This window comes from Diceros bicornis, chromosome 3 (genome assembly GCF_020826845.1).
Source record: "Diceros bicornis minor isolate mBicDic1 chromosome 3, mDicBic1.mat.cur, whole genome shotgun sequence".
Lineage (NCBI taxonomy): Eukaryota > Metazoa > Chordata > Mammalia > Perissodactyla > Rhinocerotidae > Diceros > Diceros bicornis.
The window spans coordinates 54,047,447-54,068,691 of record NC_080742.1 but is presented as its reverse complement, the minus strand read 5'-3'; the positions used below and the strand labels follow the sequence as shown (position 1 = coordinate 54,068,691).

At 42.6% G+C, this 21,245-nt stretch overlaps 1 protein-coding gene across 1 annotated transcript in view; it reads right to left on the bottom strand.

Annotated features, from left to right (window-relative positions):
* Window positions 1–21,245, bottom strand: part of CHN2 (chimerin 2) — a 290,292-nt gene that overhangs the window by 34,028 nt on the left and 235,019 nt on the right. The gene's annotated exons all lie outside the window — the stretch shown is intronic.

Sequence of the window (21,245 nt, the reverse complement as noted above, 5' to 3'; positions counted from 1 at the left end):
CACATTCATGCTCACAGCAACTGAAGAATCAATGGAGGAGGCAGGGGCAGGCAGCTTTATTCCTCCTGCCACAGCACACTGCAAAAGAGAGACCTCAAATATTGGCTAGCATGTTTCACACACACACACACACACACACACACACACACCCCCCACTAGCTCTGATGTTCAAAGCCTGAGGCTGCATCCAATTATTCTGGGGCTCTGCACCCCATCCTGGGCTGAACTCCAGCAGATTAAACCTTTAAACCCTGATGATTGTTTAGTCTTATAGGGATTCAGTCTGCATGTATTTTTAAAAAATCTGCCCCAGCACAGGGAAGCTTAATTTTTATTCTTATGCGTGCATTAAATTAGAACAGTCTGAGCACCCAGTGGGGCAAGGAGGAAGAGCATAGCATTTCAGCTCTGAGTCCTACAGCCAAAGTTTCAAAGTGAGAGGTAGGTGTCTCACTCCAGGATACCCCCAGTTCCTGTTCTCTTCCACAGCTGCAAACAACCCCCCCGACCCACATAGACAAGACAGGGTTCCCAAACTAAAGCCAAAACATCATAGTTGCTTTTCTTTTAAATAAAATATCTTCAATGTTCATTCTGTTAGTGCCCAAGCCTAATGCCCTCCTTGCTCTTAAGAGCATCATGTGTTTGATGGTCTCTCTTGAGACCATAGTTTTTGGTCCTAGGTCTCTCCATTAATAGAAGTGAGGAAATCATTATGTCTTGGGAGTACTCCTGATCTGTTGGGAAAGTTGAAGGCAGCTAATGCCAGACAGTAAAATCAATGCTTTTGCAACTAGAAAGCAAGAAGAATGTAGATGGCTGGACCATTACATAGGTGGACAGTGCGTGAATTCATCCTGTGCTCTACTGAGACGTGGCCCCATGTTCTAGCCCCTCCAAGCAGCCTTGTGGAGAGTAATAAAACATCAATCTTTTCCTTGTATAATTTATTCCTGGCAATTATCATGATTCCAACTTACTTCAGCAGTGCATCCTCCCATTTTACCCTCTTGTTATCTTCAATAATAATAACAGCCAATTTTTATATTGCACTTTGAGCACAATAATTTATATTGTGCCAGATAATATTCAGAATGTGTTAAATGCACTTACTCATTTACTCTTCAGCTCATGTGTATGAGGAATAAGACTTCTATTTCCATTTTTTGGATGAAGAGATTGAGGCACGGAGAGGTGAAGCAATTTGCCCAAGGACACGCAGCTGGCTTAAGTGGCAGAGCCAGAACTAGAACCCAAAACATCTGCGTCCAGCCCCTGTGCTCCTGAACACCAGTGGTGCCTAAGGAAGCTGATGTGGTGCCACATCCTGCCATTGTGTCCTGCCAAATGCTTTATCTGAAATATTGGCCAAGTCTGCCCCCCCTTACCATTCTTGCCCCACAATAAGTCAGACCCTTGATATCTCTTCAGTCCACCTTACACACAGCTGCACAACAGTCTTCTTAGTCCACTCACTACTCCACATCTGCTCAGAAAACGTCAATGACTCTCCGTGGCTTAACTGTGTCCTGGCATTGTGGGTTTTTTGTGAGCTCGTCTCAGTCTATCCAGCTCATCTATTTCCCTACACTCCCCTCCACAAATCCTACAAAACCTCTTCCCTGACATATTCAACTTCTCACCTTGGTAGCTTGCTCTGTCCTTTAGCGTATCCCAGCATCATTTCAACATGTCTACATTTTCACCAACATTCATATTCTAACTCAGTTGCTACTCTCTCCAAAAGGACTTCTCCAAACTCCCCACTGGAGGCCAATTCTCTTTTCAGAAATCCCATAGCAGTTTTCCATATTTTTCTTATTGCCCTTATCACTTTCTATCTTATAATATGAGTGACTTATGATGGGTCTTACATCCCTGACACATTGGGAACTCACGGTGACCTGCTCTATGTCTAATTCATCTTTATTTCCTCCTACAAGAGTGTCTGATAAAATTCCTTGCCATAGTAGGCACTGAATAAATATAAGTTGCCAGAAAGTACCCGTACAGATAGGAGGTCAGAGTTGTGGAGGAAGGTGTGCAAAGGTGACCACATGGGGTAACGTCTCTTGCCCCATCCTATGATTACCCATCACCATGCTTTAGCTTCCAAGGAGCTGAACCTCCAGAGGTCTGCCCTCCTGAAGGGCTCCACCAGACTCCTTAGCCCTCCTTCCCATTGCTCAATCCTAAAGCACAACTGCCACTCACAGGGAGTAAAGGCATGGCATACCTTTGAAAGGCTTCTAATCCTTAGCCTAAAGGCAGAAAGACAGAGAGGAGGAATAAGGGTCTCTTCCCAAGCCTACAGCTAGCAAATCAACGGAGACCTTCTGATGGGGAGCCATTCCATGTAAGAGGGGATTCTGTGATCTGAACCAGGCTAATTATATGGATATATGGTTTTAGAATCTGATAAAATAACTCTTTAAATGGTAAATGGGTAAAAAGGATCTCCTTTTCCTTTTGGTATATGGGTGGTTGAATACGAGGAGATTTAATATTTTCTCTTCTGTCCGTGCCTTTACTTATAACAAGTAATTTTTATTTTTATCTGTGACAGTGATTTCTTTTACAGATATTTGTTCAACAGAATTTACCCAAACACAAGACACATTCAGACATGTGAAGGAAATACACACTGTTCACTTAAGATGCGTCTTTACAGGGAACCAGAAGTGTTGGCATTTGAGTGAGCATTATTGTGAGTCGTGTGGATGACCCCAGATCACCCTCTGATTAAAGGAAAAATGATTACAAATGTCTCTTGGTAAAAACTTCTCTCTTAAATCACTCCATCGCACAGAGCTCTTCTTTATCCAAGCTTCTCAAGGACAACGCGTTGGTTTCTTTTGTATCCCCCACAATGATCATACATGTTCACTAGACACGGTGAACATTTAATACTTTTGCTTACAGTCTTTTTCTAACAAAAATCTCTATTGGACCCATTTTTATCTATACATTCATTAGACGAAGCACATTTCTCTACATGCTCTATTTAAATCCGGGATTCTCAACCTTGGAACTATCAACATTTGGGGCTAGATAATTCATTGTTGTGGGGGCTGTCCTGTGCATTGTAGGATGTTTAGTGGCATCCCTGGCCTCTACACACTAGATGTCAGAACCTCCCAATTGTGATAATCAAAAACCTCTCCAGACATTGCCAAGTATCTCCTCTGAGGCAAAACTGCCCCTAGTTGAGAATACCTGGGTTAGATTAATAACACAAATATTTACAGCATGCTTCCTATGTGCCGGGTATTGTACTAAGCACTTTGCATATATTGACTCATTCAAGATTTATAACCTTATGAGGTAGGTACTGTTATAATCATACCCACTTTACAGACGAGGAAATGGGAACTGAGAGTTTAAGTGACTTGCCAAGGTCACAAGGCTGGTAAGTGGTGGAGATGAGATTAGAACCCACATACAACTCATTAGGAGTATGCTTTTTTTTCCCCCAAGAACAAATTAATTTTTTTACTGTGGTAAAATACACATAACATAAAATTTACCATTTTAATCAATTCAGCAGCACTAAGTACATTCACAATGTTCTGCAATCATTACCACATCCAGGTCCAGAACATTTCCATCACCCAAAATGAAACCCCATACGCATTAAGGAGTCACTCACCATTACCCTCACCCTCCAGCCCCTGGCAACCACCAATCTGCTTTCTGTCTCTATGGATCTGCCTATTCCGAATATTTCATGTAAATGGAATCATACAACATATGGCCTTTTGTGCTTGGCTTCCTCCACTTAGCATGTTTTCAAGGTTCATACTTGCTGTAGCATGTATCAGTACTTTGTTGCTTTTTATTGCTGAATAATAATCCAGTGTATGGATATACCACATTTTGTTTATCCATTCATCAGCTGATGTACATTTTGGTTGTTTTCACCTTTAGCTATTGTTAATAGTGCTGTAAGAACATTCTTGAACAAGTTTTTGTTTGAACACCTGTTTTCAGCTCTTTTGGGTATATACTAAATCTATGCTTTTAACCACCCTCTAAACTGCCTCTCATCCAAATAATGTTCACACTTAAAAATCCAGGGATTAAATGCCAGAATGACTCTCCTCCCCATTGTTAACCTGTTAACAACTCGCAGGGCTGGTGTTCCCTGGTCTGGTTTTTAAAGAGGAGACTTTGTTTTCCCTGGGGCCTCTTCCAAAGCAGGTATTACTTAAGATACTTTTGGAAGTAGGTGGGGCTATAAATAAATGGTGAAATAAGCTCACCACTTCCCCTTTCCTTTTTTATAAATAAGGGTTGGGATTCTATTTTCTATGGCCTCTCACTGTTCTTTTTCTCTATGATTAGGATCCTGGATCCAAGAAGGAATCAGCTGACAAGAAGGCAGTAAAAGGCTGTCTGACGAAGTCAACAAGGCAAGGATGGGTCAGTGGGCAGGAAGACACAGCAAAATGAAGCCCAAGGGGATCCTTGTGTAAAGTGCCCAGGGGTAAGGGATGGTGGGAAAAAGAGGAATGTCCTGACCTCTGTGTTGACTATAGTAGCCTAGCATCATAAGCCCAGAGGAGACCTCAGAAGTTCATCTAATCAATGGCCCCTTCTCCACCTGGCTCAGGCAAGCCCACCCCTGGGCACCATGACATTCTGCCTTATTAGTACCAATTTCTAGAAAAGGTAATTTATCATCAACCTGCAATTCTCCCACAGACTTCAAGTAAATTCCAGTTCTGCATTTTAAGGAGGACTCATTGGAAATGTATCATCAGTCCCTTGATAGTCTCTCCCACTATTCCGACCCCAGTCCTTGTGCTCCTGGACCCCTCTCACTTCTCTGCCTCTTTATTCTGAGGCCCCCTTAGGTATGAAAAGCCCAAGCAATACCCCTGCTATAAACACTACTCTTCAGCTGCAGGCATCTGCTGCCTCGTGGCAGTATATGAAATGAAAATCAATATGACTAATGCTGGCGAGGGTCATGAGGAGAGCTCTCTAAAATACTGCTGGTGTTTGTGTGAAGTGGCTTGTATCTGGGAAAAAAGTTGGCAATGTATCAAATGCCTAATGTGCACTGATCCAATCATTCTGTTTCTAGGATTCTCTTATGAAGGTCTTCAGACAAAGAATTAGATAGGTAGAAAAGATAGATAGATAGATAGATAGATAGATAGATAGATAGATAGATAGATAGATATTCATCATAATAACATCAAGAAATGAGAAAAGGCTTAAACATCCAAGATAGGGAAAGGTTAAATAAATTATGGTATAAACATGTAATGGAATATTATGTAGACACTAACAAAGATGATTAAAATAACTTTTAATGATGAAGAGATATGTCCCTGATATCATGTCAGGTGAAAAGTAGGCTCCTGAACCATATGTAGTATCACTCCCAGTTTTGTAAGTTGATGCGCACAGAAACTATCAGAAGAAAACATGCCAAAATATCTCCAACACACTAGAATATCTCCAACACACCAGCATATCTATCTCCAACACACCAAACTGTTGGATATAAGCAACAGTTATCTTTGGGTGAAGAAATCTTAATTGAAATTTATTTTCTTCTTTATTCTTGTCTGCACTTTTTGAGTTTCCTACAATGATTATGTTCTATTTCCATTATATAAAAATATAAATTTTGTAAAGTACATTATAAAAACTTTCTTGGGTTTAGTGTGCATAGATAATAGATTCTTAACATCATAGGTAACTATTAAGCTCATCTAATCCCTCCAGCTCTTTTTACAGGTGAAGAAACCGAGGGTCAGAGAAGTTCAATGATTTGCCCCCCACCACAGAGCTATTCTACAAGTAGATCTACAACCAGATAGACTCTGGGTTCTCTTGCCTGCAACCCTCCACAGCTAGTGCATCTTACACGGGGGCGGGACTCAGGACCCCTAGAAGGCTTGTTACAACACAGGCTGCTGGGCCCCCACCCCACCTCGACTGAGCGAGGGTTTCTTGCTCAGTCAGTGGGAGATTAGGCCCAAGAATCTGCATGTCTAACAAGTTCTCAGGTGACGCTGATGTTGGGACCACACTTTGAGGACCCCTGTGTTGTGCTTTCCGTTGAACCTGTGGGTCTCAGCTTTGACGATCATTGGAATCACTGGGGAACAAACGAAGCAACAAACAAACAAAAACCGTGCTCAAACTCCACGGCAGACCAATTAAATCCGAATTTCTGGGAATGGACCCCGGACTTGCAAGAAAATCCTCCAGGGGATTCTAATATGCTCCTAGCATTGAGAGCCACCACTCATCGCAAGTGCTTCGCTTCAGGGAGATTGTTAGAGAAGACCGAAGTGATGACCGTGATAAATGCTCTTGACACCCCCCCTCATGTGATCACGTTTCTATTCCACCCCACCCCCACCTCCCATCACACCACTTAAAACCTTCATAGATTCTTAAGCTAAAGGCAAAAATCCATACCATGGCCTACATGGCCACCTTTCCAGCCTCACTTCCAATCCTTTTCTTAGTGTCACCTTGAGAATTTATAACCAACCTATTAGTATGATTTTTAAATTATTGTCTATGACCTCCATTAGACTGCCAGCTTTATGACATCAGGTAATGTGTGTGCTTCATCACAATTAAGACCCTAGTATCATACCTCGGGCCTGGCACAAAGTAAGTGCTTACTAAATTTTGCTGGCTGAATGAATGAATGATTGTCCCTGGCTATAAAATATCTTGAGGTCAAAGGACCACTATAGAAGCTTATCATCATCACTACTTATCTAGTCAAATTACTCTGGTGAGTCTCTGCTATAAAATCCAGGAGCCATGCCCTTTGGCATTTCCTTTTGACCAAACTATCAGATTTCTGGTATCACAGATGGGGTACTGGAAACAGGGGGACCCTGCAGAGTCAGGTCTAAAGGGACATGGCCAGGTTTGGGACTAGCATAATATTAAAAGTAGCATTGTATATTTGTGGAGCACATTACATTATATGGTATCTTTCCTCTACGAGGAAGGTAGAGTGGGTGTCATTATTCTCTTTTTACAGATAAGGAAACTGAGGTCCTAACAGGTCTCCTGATTTTCTTTCCGTGGAAATCCCTGATACTCCAGTTGTAGCAAATCAGCAGTGGTGGCTACTAACAGCCCATTGACACAAGGAATCATTCCTCCTCTCTGTTCCTAGGGGACTTTCCAGAAACCTTTAAAACGGAGCTCTCCCCATAGTTCTTCTATTAACTATATCTCCAGTGGGTAGCATGAGGCCAACATTAGCTTGGCACTCAGGAAAGTTTTGTTGTACGAAAAATAAACATACTAGTTTTTTTGCAGTCTTTCTATTTTCCTTGCCTTTCATCAAAATGACTTCTAATTTTAAAAAGAGTCAACATGCTCTCATTTTTTCCTTAGACCCTCAGTTCACTTCCCACACATACGTCTGGGGTTCTGGGGTTAGGTGATGAGTCTGGGCTGCACATAATTTCCCCAAAGCCACAAAACGTTAAATCCTGCCCAGAGACGCTCAGGAAAATGCTGCAGGCATTCATTCAGCCCAGGATGGTGGTGGGAAATCTGTTTTTTTCTTTTATTTTCATTCAATGGGTCACACTTAAATACTTTTAATGGCTGGCTATGGGTATACTGAGTGTATGCTCACTACTTATTATTTCAGGATCTAAAGTACATATATACGGAGCAGGGCTTACTACAGGGGACTGGTGGATAAAGGAGCAGGGAGATTTTCATTATGGTCTTTGCTGTGGCATCCTAGTTCTGGCTCTCTATTCCTGTTTGCAAGTGAAAAAACTAGAAATGTGAAGTGAAATAAGCCCAAATTACTGAATGATATTCAAAGGGGTGGTTTTCTTTTATCAGCACTACTAAGCCCAGCCCGTTTGATCCTAAGTACTCTGAACACCTCCTTACACTGCCAAATAAATCTTCCCTGCTCTTCCTAAGAGCTGCCCCGTTAGTGTTTGTTATATTCTTTGCTTGTGGTTTGCAGTCCCGAAAGAGGAGGACAACAACAAAGGGATATGACTAAACTGCAGACTCACTCTCATGACAGCCAAAGAAATGAGAGAGATCTGGGTGGGACCCTGCCATCTTTCCCACCAATGTGCTAGTTAAAGCCTGGCTTTATTTGAATCCATCAAAGCATCAGGTGTCGAAGGCCGACCTGGCTGACTCCTAAAACTCCCGATGACCTCCAAACCTGCTGCGTTCTGGTCCAAGGAGGAGAGGCCTTTGTCTCTGATGGCACAACATGTCCAGCTGCCACTCCAATTATTCTCCAGGGACAGACGGCCACTCTCAATACGAGAGACACAAAAGGGCCGAAGGACCAACGGTTTCGTTGCCTCGCTTATGACTCATTTCCGTTCATCCAGAACACTCAGCGTCTACCCCAAACTGAAGGGCCCATGTGGACTCTAAAGTGGACCAAACTACCTTGTTCGGAAGCAAATAAATAATCTGATGCTTCTTGGGTTGATTGATTGTGCAATGTTATAATCACTGTCCTTCTCGTGTCATTTCTCCAGCTGTTTTATTGAGGCTGATGTCAACAATTTGGGCTAATTGCTGATGCTTTTCACAGATTGCTTAGATGTAGGAACAAAAGATACTCCATGTTATAGAGAAAGACTTTTTAGGTTGCGTTAAGCATCTCATACATTTCAATGTGTAGTTGTTGTTGTTTTGTTTTACATCAGAGGGTAGTAATCCATTTCCTTAAGCAAGAACTTTACAATTTAGTCAAATTTCTTAAATGGCAGGATTATTTTCCAGAAAATGGAACATTTATCAAACCAAGTTGCTTAAAATTGCTTTACAACACTTTAGGTAACCTTTTGTAAAACTAAGACCCAAGCAAACAATGCAAATTTTAAGGGAGAAGCAGCTATTGCAAAGTTCCCAGCTGCTATTTCCTTCTTGCCCTATTTTACTCTCTTCTCACATTTGGTGTTCATCTCCTTTTCTTTGCATTTTTCTTGCTGTCACGTACCTTCCCATCTCTGAGCAAAGGAGTAAGTGCCCAAAATGATTGACATAGGTCTCATTACAAAAGTCAAAGATGCTCAATTTCCGGCTGATGGCACCCAACTGGATTGTATTTCAAGTGTATTTCCCTCTTACCCCCTCCCTGCCACTGTGGCTCACTCAGCGGATCCTGAGAAATCTCTGCCAGAGGCTATATGTTTGCTGAATCACATTTTCTTGTCACACTTCAGTGTGGTGATTTGCAGAGCAGAATGTACCAAACAGAGCCTCAAGTTGCTTTTCTACCAGGTTCTTTGGTCAGCAGTTGGAGTAAGGTGTACCTTTATTGAAAGAAAAAAATAAAACTAACCAGCTGTTTTCTGCATGCAAACTGTCCCATGTTGTAAATGACAGAAACACCTATTAAACGGTTTTTCAAAATTCTACAAAAAATATCTCAAATCCTCTACCGTGCTTTTTTACAGTGAACAGTCACCCAAACAAAATAGTCCTCGACGCCATTCACAACTGCAGCTGATACTGGCCAATATAGTTCCTGGGGGTATTTGTGAACTCAGTAGTTCTGAAATATGGATGCTTGCATATTCCAAATGTGAAGCTAAGTTTATTTCTGGTCTCCTGTGTGAGTGGTGACTAGGATTTTCAAATTCTACAATTGGACCTCATATTTGTGTGTTGGGAAGACCAGCCTTATGCCAAGTATATGGCCCTCTAGCCCCTGCCCAGATGGAATATCAGAGTATGTGTGACGATGCAGACACTTCTACCAGCCACTGCCTGCTGAGGGAAGAGACTGTCATGCTAATGTGTAAGCATGAATATTCCAGAGAGACAGTTCAGTATGAAATGACCACATCCAATTTGACCTCAGCAGTTTTAATGCAATAAAATTATTCTTGGACATGTTTCAAACATAGTTCTTTCCTTCCTTCCTCCCTCCCTCCCTCCTTCCCTTCTCTCGTTCAGCAAATATTTATCAAGCATCAGTTATACATCAGGCACTGTTTAAGGTCGATGGGATAGAATAGTGAACAACTGAAAAAAAATCTCTACTCTCTTGTATAATGTAATAAGTACATTGTATATTATTCTAGAAAGTGATAAATTCTACGAAGAAAAATAAAGCAGGAATATAGGATAGAGACAGACAGGGAAGGAGGATGCAATTTAAAACAGGATGGTCAGGAAAGGTCTCACTGAGAAGGTGACATTTAAGCAAAGACTGGCAGGAGGTGACAGGGTGAGTCATGCTGATATCTGGAGGAAGAGCATTCCAGGCAGAGGGCATAGCAAATGCAAAGGACTTTGAGACAGGAGCAAGCCTGGCATGTTCAGGAAACAGTAAAGATCAAGAGTGGCTGGAGTGGCATGGACTAGGAGATGAGGTACAGCACCCAGGGCCTTGGGAGGGAGAGTAAGGGCTTCCACTATTACTCTGAGTGACATGAGCAGCCACTGCAGGGCTTCAAGCAGATTTATGGTATGACCTGAATTACTTTTAAAAAGCATCGCTCTGCCTGCTGTGTTGAGGACTGTAGGAGGGCACGGGAGGAAGCAGGGAGACCACTTGGAAGGCTATTACAGAAATCCAGGTAAAGAGAAGACAGTGGCTTGGACCAGGGTCAGAGCAGTGGAGTTGGTGAGCTGTGGTCAGACTCTGGCTATCATTTCAAGGCAGAGTCCATAGGATTAGCTGACAGGTTGGATGTGACATGCAAGAGAAAAAGAGGGCTCCAGGATAACGGCACAGTGTGGGGCCTGAGCAACGAGATAAATGAAGTTTCCATTAAATGAGATGAAGAAAATCATGAAAGGGGTGAAAGTGAGGGACAACAAGGTCAGGACCTCCATTTTGGGGATATTAATGTTGAGAAGGCACTTGGACATACAAAGTTGGAGTTCCAAGGAGAGATGGGTGCTGGAGATATCCTCCTGGGAGTCTTCATAGGAGATGGACTTACAGCAAGAGAGTGAGTGGAGACAGAGAAGAGCAGAGGCCCCAGGACAGAGCCTTGAGACACTCCAACCATTATGAGATCAGGAAATTGAGAAGGAACTAGCCAAAGAGAAAGAGAAGGCCAGTTTGATATCCTGGAAGCCAAGTGCAAAGACGATCAGTTGTGCCTAATGCTGCCGATTGGTCAGTTATGATGGGGACTGAAAAAGAACCAAAGAATTTAGCACCGTGAAAGTGAGTGATCACCTCAGCAAGAGCAGTTTCCACGGCGTAGGAGGGGGAAAACCTGATTGCAGATGCTTTAAGAGAGAACGAAAGGAGAGCAATCGGAGCAGAGAGCATTGTAGAGCCAGTACTGGACAGTATGGAGAGCAAGGGGGAGCAGCAGACAGGGCGGGATCCAGAGAGACTGTTTCTCCATTTTTTTTCTCGGTGAGGAAGATTAGCCCTGAGCTAACATCTATGCCCATTTTCCTCTATTTTATGTGGGACGCCTGCCACAGCATGGCTTGATGAGCGGGGTGTAGGTCCACACCTGGCATCCGGGCCTGTGAACCCCAGGCTGCCAAAGCGGAGTGCACGAATTTAACCACTGTACCACTGGGCCAGCCCCTGTTTTTCCTTTTTTTTCTTTTTGTGAGGAAGATTGGCCCTGAGCTAACATCTGCCAATCCTCCTCTTTTTTGCTGAGGAAGACTGGCCCTGGGCTAACATCCATGCCCATCTTTCTCCACTTTATATGGGACGCCGCCACAGCATGGCCTAACAAGCAGAGCGTCGTGCGCGCCCGGGATCCCAACTGGCGAACCCCGGGCCGCTGCAGCGGAGCACGCGCACTCAACAGCTTGTGCCACGGGGCTGGCCCCTGTTTTTCTTTTTAAGAAAGGAAGAAAGCCCCTGGGATTTCCTTTGCCCATCATAATAGCCCATAGCCCATGTAATAGAGTCTGCCTCCATTTTTGGTATTTGGCTGCTGACAGCTTTCAAGTCAATCAGAAGGCCCACATGCCTCCTCCCTTGGTGCCAGTGGGTAGTCAAAACCATGGAAGCCCCTGCTGGTGCGGGCTTCCTCCCCCAGCCCCAGCCCCTAACCACCAGCAGTGCTAAGCCAGTTTCCCTCCCCGCTGTCCTAAGCCATTTTCAGACCTGCTGGGGAGTCTGTCTTGCTCTCCTCAGAAAGCCTCACTACGTGAGTAGTAAAGCTTTCTTATCCTCTTGATGGGCAAGTGATAACATCAACCTCAACACAAAACCAAATTTTGGGGGGGGGGGTCCATTCCACCTCTGTGAAGGGGCCACAGCAGCCTATTAGAACTGGAAAGCACCTTAGATGCGGCCCGTGACTCTGACCTCCCACACAGGCTGTGCCTCTTCCTGCTCCCCCACGTTTTTTCAATGCTCAGAGCCCATGACCCGTTCTCTGAACCCATGATATTCTTTTGTGAAGCCTGGCCTCTGCACATATGCTCCCTACCACCTAAAACTTACCAAATGTGTTAGAATCACACCAGCAACAAAATAGGAAAAAACAACCCTAACAATTATTGAGCACATATTGTTCCAGGCACATTAACCATTGTTGCATTCAATCTGCACAACAGTCCTGTGACGTAGGTATTATTGCCCCCTTTTCATATATGAGGACAGTGAAGCTAAGAGAGCTCTCACTACTCAAGTCTGCACAACCAATAAGCAGGATTTGAACACAGGATCAGCCGCTTCCATAGTTCAAACTCCTAAACTTCATGTGATTCTGACTCCACATATGTGTCCCCCAGTAGGATGTAATATCCTGAGAAAGGACCCTGCATTCACATTTTCTAATCTCTAACCATAAAGAGCACTCAACAAAGGTTTATAGATAAATGAATGTGTCTGGTCTGGCCCAATATCCCCACTTTACAAAAAGCAGAATGGTAAGTTAGTCGCCCAGATTCTCACGGCCAGTTAGTCACAGTGGTGGGACAAAAAGCCAGGTTCTTGGAGCGCAGGTCCAAGCTCTTTTCACTAGGTAACAACAGACCTGGTCACTATTCATGTTCTCCCAGGCTGCACAAGTTAATCAAGACCCACACACACACACAGATACACACACACACATTAAAAAGCATAGCAAACATAGGCAGGAAATTGCCAGACAATGTACATTGTTAAAATCATCTCAGAGAGTAATTTGCTCATGTACATCAAGAGTTTCAAAATATTAATATCCTTTAAGATTCTGTAATTCTATTACTAAGAATCTAACCTAAGGAAATGATCCTAAATACAGAAAGGCATTCATAGCAGCATTATTTCTAACATTAAAATGGAATATACTGTGCATGTCCTGACATTAGGAAATAGCTAAATAAGGAAGACACTCATGCAACAATCAAAAATTATGATTGTGAAGAGTGTACAGTAACATGACGATAATATATGCTGTGTGAAAAAAGCAGGATACAAAATTACAAATGTACTATGCTTACAAATATATTTAAAAATCCCAATGCATAGGAAATCACTGTAAGGATATAGACCAATGTCTATATTTTCCTTATCTTTCAAAATCACTTTAATTATATTACCTTCATAACTGGAATGAGGAAAAGAAGAAAATTTTTCCACAGAGGAAAAAAAATCATTTTTTTCCCAGTTTGCATCAGTTTTGTTTTCCACTAGGAGGTCTTTATCTTAGAGGAAAAATTAGGTAAGTTTTAAGCATAACTAGAAACTGGATAAATCTAAAGTATTAGTCTTCTACGGTCTGGATCTCACAGCTATAATATATTTAAAGAAACTCTCAGATGTGCAAAACAAGTGGTTAAATAACATTATTGGAAATGAAAACTCTTAATCTAGCAGGTATTAAGAAAGGATTCACCCTCTGTGGGGCCTAAAACATGCCATTTCTATGGCCTCTTGATATAAATTAAAATCTGTCCAAAATGCAAGGAAGAACACTATTTCACGTAAAAACATGATTTAGGTTAAATCTCTGAAGAGATTTTGACCTTGAGCCAAGAGAAATAAAAGTTTTAAAATAAAAATACTGTTTCTATGATATATATTATTGTTTGTAAGAGTCAGGAGATAAAAGAATAAAGAATAAATATCATGTTCACATATCAGATTTTCTCTAAATAAATTTATTCAGACCCAGAAAATGACCTCTTAACATGTATAATGTAGCTATGAGAATTTAGATTTTGTAATATTTCAATAACGATTTGGGATAGAGGAGCTTCCATTTTAAATAACTCAAAAATTTTCTAATTTAATTTTTCTGACGTCAGTCTCATAATAATAAAAATGAAATATGGCTCTGTTTTTTATTTTTATCAATAACTAAAGGTTTCCAGCCATGTCCTGATGAGTTGGTGTAAGAAGCCACGGTAATTGGCCGTGTGCTATTTCAGTTGAAAAGGCTGTGTGTGCTTATCAAACCCCGCAGTCACAGAAATGGCAGTTAAATTCTAAAAATGGTGAAAGGTTTCTCCTGCTAAGAATTCCTTGTTAAGAGTAAAAACTCTGGGGCTGGCCCCATGGCTTAGCGGTTAAGTGCGCGCGCTCCACTACTGGCGGCCCGGGTTCGGATCCCGGGCGCGCACCGATGCACCACTTGTCTGGCCATGCTGAGGCCGCGTCCCACATACAGGAACTAGAAGGATGTGCAACTATGACATACAACTATCTACTGGGACTTTGGGGAGAAAAAGGGAAAAAAAAAAAAAAAGGAGGAGGATTGGCAATAGATGTTAGCTCAGAGCCAGTCTTCCTCAGCAAAAAAAGAGGAGGATTGGCATGGATGTTAGCTCAGGGCTGATCTTCCTCAAAAAAAAAAAAAAGAGTAAAGACTCTGGAGCTACGTTTTCTGGGTTCAAATTCCTGCTCGAACCCTTTCTAGCTGGGTGACCTAATGCCAAGTTCCTTAACTTCTTTGTGCCTCATTTCCTCAAATGTGAAATATGGATAAAAGTAGGCACCTCACAGATGATTAAATGTGCAGTTTAACTTGTAAATTGCTCAGATCCATGCCTGTCATCATTTTATATGTATGTATGTATATATAATTTAATGACTAAATTAACTTGAATGATTATGCAGGTGATGCTTTCAAAGGCCTAATCTTAGGAAGGTGTTGACAACTGAGTTTATTTAAGACTACCTTTACTTTATGATCTACAGAAAAAAAAATCTTTTCTGACCTGCCACAACTAAAAAACATAGGGTCATCTTAATTTGACCAGAATCCCCAGAGGGCTAAGCAGAAGCTGGAAGGACTTTAATCACAAATGGCAGTTCTTCAGAGGCACCTGGTGGAGCAAATCTGAGGCTGCACTGAAGATGTGGACATGCTGCAAAAGTAGGCTTGTCTCCTAAAATATTTTGATGATATCAGAAGTAAAAAAGGTAAGAGGAGTGTATTTTAGGATGTGAGTTTATGAAAAACAAACAGGATGAAGGAAGAAATTGGAGCTCATATTGGTCCTGGGATGAAAATATGCCTGGTAGCTTGGGTCCTGGGCTCCAAGGTTACACTCAGGAGAGAGCCTTCCAGACTCTTAGGGAATGTGGTGACCAGCAGTAGGGCAGCCCGTGGACATCTGAATGGGCTCAAAGTCTTTATTCTCAACTTCCTCCCCCTGCAGATACGACTGGGTGCTGGCAGCAGATGGAGCTCCTTGCTCCCGTAACATAGCTGACTTTTTTGGAGAGTTGTGGAGCAGATGACACATTTCTACAAACAAACGATCAGCTATTTTCAGGAGTCACCAGGCCATCCTTGGCATATTATGAGTAACCATTTTCAGATAGTCACACCAAATCCAGCTATGATGGTTTAGACTTATACCTGTTTCCCAAAGGTTGTTACACTAGGTTCATAGGACATGAAGTATATTTTGTGTTGACCCATTTCCATACCATCCACTCAGGTTTCAAACTGGTGTTCCTTGAAATATTAGTTACCCTCAGTTGTTCTATGATTAAATAAGTTTGAAAAATTTTACATAGATTCCTTTCTTGGAGAATTACCATTTACATTACTGTTTAGAGGTATCAGCATTTTCCAAACTTATTTGTAACCACGTAAGGCCAATGAGTATCTAGCATTACTAATGTTTGGGAAACTAATACTTGACACAACCCCAGGATTGTCTGAGCATTAAAACAGATAATCCACACAGTTTGCAGTGCCCAAAATACAACAAGGGATCAATAGAGATTAGCTATGATTATTATTAATAACAACTACTCTTTAAAAAAGCTTAGCTAACGGTCCTGCTGTATCCTGAACCACGCACACATAAGAAGACTAGTATTGGTTTTGCCAACTGGCTCTGGGTGACATTGTGGGGAGTGGAGATGGTTGTTACATGTCCTTTCTCTTCCACATGGTGAGCCATTCAGGGCCAGTGGATGAGGCAACCTGAGGCAAAGTAAGCACAGGATGACTGGCCACAGTTGACGGCCTAAAGTGCACTTCAGGATATCTGTTTCAAGTGGACAGGGCAGGAAGCATCACCTATGGGCACTCATTCCCAGGTTTATACACCAGCAGAACTTGGACACAACATGCTGGTTCTTGTGGGTCCCTCAGAGCTGCTGTGATGTCTCACTGGACAGAGCCCAGGTGTCATCTGAATCCCAGCGTTCCACATCTGACCTCTCAGCAACCTGGTGCCAGTTAGTCTGAAGTTCCAAGATCTCTGGGCCCTGACACAAGGTCCTGGCATCTACCCACCTTGTTTTCCAAAACCCCCTGATGGATAAGAAACAGTCTCTTAGCCCCAAATGACATGTTTTAAACCACATGAATCCACAGGAAACTGCCCACTTGCCTGTTGCCCTGAGCTCTTCCAGAAAACTGTTGCAGTCTGGCAAATGCCCAAAAACCAACTGCCAAGATCCTAAGGAGAAGGAGTACATGTGTGAGGTGGGTGGAAGCTTGGGGACATCACTGCTTTGGGCTTGTTTGCCTGGTTGCAGGCAATTACATATGGTGGTAGGTTTCAGGCATAATGCATTTGTATTTTAGTTTCTCTGCACAAAAAAACACATGTGAAACAATGGGTATATTTTTTCCATTATGAGAAAAACACTGTTCCGAATACAATATTAAAATAGGTTAAATGAGTGGGAATTTATAGACACAAATGTTTTAGGGTATATGAAAAATAAGGTATTTCTATGCTGTAGGACAACAAAAATACATAACTACAATTTATTATATGTATGTATCAGACACTACTCCAGACACCTTACATCCCCTCTGTCCCATCTAACTATCCACCCATTCATCCATCCATCCCTCCACCTACCCACACAACTAACTACCCATTCACGTATCTAGCCAGCTAATAAGCCAGCCAACCATAGATCCAACTATTCATCTTTTGATCCATTCTTCCTTTCATCCTCCTATCCACCCATCCATCCATCCACCCACCCACCCAATCAACCAACCAATTAACCAACAAATCAATCAACCAACCAACCAACATTAAGTGAACACCTCCTAAGTGTTAGGCACTGTGCTAGGCTCGGTATCTAAAGTCAAGTAAGATCCAGTCCTTATTCTCTCTTAAGGCAGTTCATAGACTAGGAGAAGTGTTTATAGCCTAGGAAGTTTTACATGTGCAGGGCTTTGCTGTTCATTACCGCTGTATTTCATACCCGAAAGTCCCTCTTTCTCTAGGCCTATTTCGTAGTCCTGACTAATCTCCATACTTGGCATTCTCCTGAGAATACAAACCTTTATTGCCTGAAAATAAATTCTTCTGCTCAGTATATAACTTAAATTTTGAGTTAATATATGTATATGCATAAAGTCCCAGCAAGCTGGGGCCATGACTGTAAACTTGGACCTCCTCAGAATATACTTCGTCCCATTTGACACCATCCTTCTTCTTTGTTTATCTTGCCAACTCCTATTCATCCTTCCAACCTCCCCTGGGCCTCCCATCACTTTCTACAGAAGCTTTCCTTTGTGTCTATCTTAGCTCAACCATTCTTTACGTAATTGTTTTTCTTCTGGTTCTGTTTGACCCTAAGTTCTACATGGCTGTGTCTGTCTTGCTCATCGCTGTATCCCTGTCTTTAGCACACTGCCTGTCTGTGTAGCACTCAACATTTATTTCTGAATGAACAAATAGATGAATGAGTAAACTGAAGGCAGGTTCTCGGGAAATATATACTTGACAGGCTGCTTAAAACATATGGTTTCCCCTGCAATTTATTACTTTGGCCAAGAATAGAGAGGGAATAGTACGGTTTTTTAAATTTTTTTTTTTAATTTTATTTATTTTTTCCCCCCAAAGCCCCAGCAGATAGTTGCATGTCACAGCTGCACATCCCTCTAGCCGCTGCATGTGGGACGCGGCCCCAGCATGGCCGGAGAAGCGGCGCGTCGGCGCGCACCCGGGATCCGAACCCGGGCCGCCAACAGCAGAGCGCGCGCACCCAACCGCCAAGCCATGGGGCCGGCCCGGTAATAGTACGGTTTTAGTCACCTACATGAGAACAGAATCAAATGATAATGATTTATTCTACAGCACAAAGTAGTCATTATTATAAGATGGATCAACACAGTGGGACGAGATCAATTACCGTTTCTGGTAAGCAGCTGTCTGTGCAACCCTCTCATCTTACAGATGAGGAAACAGGCCCAGAGAAGTGGAGTAGTTTGCCCCAGGTCCCCAAGCAAGTTAGAGCCAAGGAATGAAGCTTCTGGAATCCCAGTCCTTCCTTCCACTTCCACTGTTCTTCCACTTTATCTCTCTGCCATTAGCGGCCGTTGCTTCCTCGCATTGTCAGGGAGTGACCCTGTCCAAAGAAGCCACACCTGGAGAGGTTTTGGACTCTAAGAATTACCGTTGCTCTAACAAAAAGTCCTGAAGCCAAGAGGATTTTAAATAAATCATTATTGACTTTGAAAAAGATCAAAATGTGACATTTGGAGCTACAGAGCATCTCCCCAGAACTTCAGATTATTACCCTTAGACTTGAAAATATGAAAGGGAGAATAAGAATAGCATGTGACAAACATTTTCAAGAAATTCTGGTCAAAGTCAACATTTCTGGTGCTCCCCCAGGAGACACAAGGCTCAGGTACAAACCATCAATGTGGCTGGGCCAGGCCAAAGACTGAGCTGAATGATTTCTCTTTTTATTGAAAAAAAAGGTCATAATTAAAAGAATCACTGCTACTAATTAGCAAATACTTACAAGGCGTGGCAGAGGAAACACATAGGAATTATATTAAAAAGGCACATATGTCTGTTCTAAGGCTGAGAAGCTGATGACCATTTTCAAATTTACTTCCTTAAGCTGTGTGCTCTGATATTGAGGACGATGATAATGATAATAAAAGATTACACTCATCGCAACACCATGCTTTGTACTTTACACGCATTACTTCATTACCCCACGAAGTAGACACCGAGATGGGGAAACTGAGGCTCAGGAGGATAAATAATTTGCTCAGCCCCACAGCCAACAAGGGACAGAGCTGGCTTTTGGGACCAAGATCAGTCTGGCTTGTGTGCCCATATCTTTAACCTTTACAAGATTTTTGCACTTTTCATAAAAAATTAGCCACTTCATAGTTTGTATACACGTTTTAGTTCAACGCGGATGGGATGAGGTCCTTGAATCTTTGTTTTTTCCCACCCTCCCCCATGACCTCTGGCCTTGTAAAACCATCCTCTCTCCCATGGGCACACAGTGGTTCTTGTAAATCACCCTGTCTGAGGAGCATCTTGGAAGCAGGAGGTCATAGATCATAGAGATCAGATGGTTACACTTACATCGCAAGACAGCTTTTTGTGTTTAGAATGGGCACTTGCCAAGAATGCCCCTCTGGGTCAAGGATAAAGCATAAGAAGTTACCAGCACAGGGCATGTCACATAATAGGTGCTCAAAAAATATTGGCTGGATCTGAATTTGCCCCAAATTTCTATTGTTACCAAAGAGTGATGGGTCCCCTAGAAGAAGTGGAGCCTGTCACCAAGATCTGTTCTGAGGGTATGTGAGGCGTGGGCCCTAGGAATTACATGGCCAATAATGCAGTGGTTCCCAAACTTTGTTGCACATTAGAATTGCCTGGAGAGCTTTAAAAATCCAGATGTCTGCTTGCCACCCGGGGTTCAATTGAATCACAATGTCTGGGGGCAGAGGCCAAGCATCGATAGTTTTAAAAGATGCCCAGGTGATTCCAATGAGCATGTGCTAAGGGAAATTTGCTTCAAAAGAACACTAAGGGTCGCAGTGAGATTCCAGCTGCTGGTTTGGAAAAGGGGCAACTGTGCCCGATTTGCCTTAGTGACAGAGGGAGGAGGTGGAGGGCAGATGTTGACAAGTGGATGCAAATTTGATTTGCCGATTGTATTCTACTGTGTTGATGGCTCCTCTCCGTCCTCCCTTTCCTCTCTTCCTGGCCTCTTCCTCATTGGCTGCTTGGTTTGTACTGGTAGCAGTAAAATCTAAAGCCTTTGGAATGCAGGATGTATACAAGCTTCTAGAGGCTTCTCCTGCACCACTTGTGCATTTGCTGGAGGATTGTTCTTGCTCTTCTGGATGTCTGTGAGCTAGGCATGCAGGGAGGGGTGAGATGGAGCACTCCTGGGCTGCAGGCTGATGTCACACCTAGCCAGCAGGTATACATGGTTGTCCTGCTGCTGCAGGCTGCTCTGTGAGCTTGCGTCAGCTACTGGGATTGGCTGATTGAGCTCAGAAAGGAATTCTTTGTTCCCTCTCCCACTGCACAATTAACTAGATGTTTTATTGTGTTGTAAGGCAATTGGGGCCTCTCTGGCTGATCCACAGAGGTCTCACCTCATGAAGAACCTGGAGGGGAAGTGAGTTGGAAATGTTTGATCTGTGCTGAGGAGAAGGACTATCCAGGATGACCTCACCCTGATTTCTCTGGGGCTGCATTTCCTTTTCAATGGGGAAAAAAAAAAGAAAATTCTAAATTACATGGGAAACTAGAGGAGGGGAAGTATAGTGAAAGAGAATTAGTGCCACATGAAAAAGAAGTAAGGATAAAAACACAGGAGGGAAGAAATATGACAATTCTTCCAGAAAACCTACAGGTCTTTGAAAAGATATTTGAGAATAAATAAAAAAAAAAAATTAAAATGTGTGGACTTGAGCCTTTCAGAGCTTTCAGAGGGGGAGAATCTGAGCTCCGGTCCACCATGTTCCTGGCAGGGAGCATCACCATGGGAGAGTGAAGGATTCCTGAGGAAACCTGAGACTACATAAAAGGGAACAAGGAACTGGTCTCTCTAGTTTAGTGTAACTTAATTCAAAAGCAGGGGA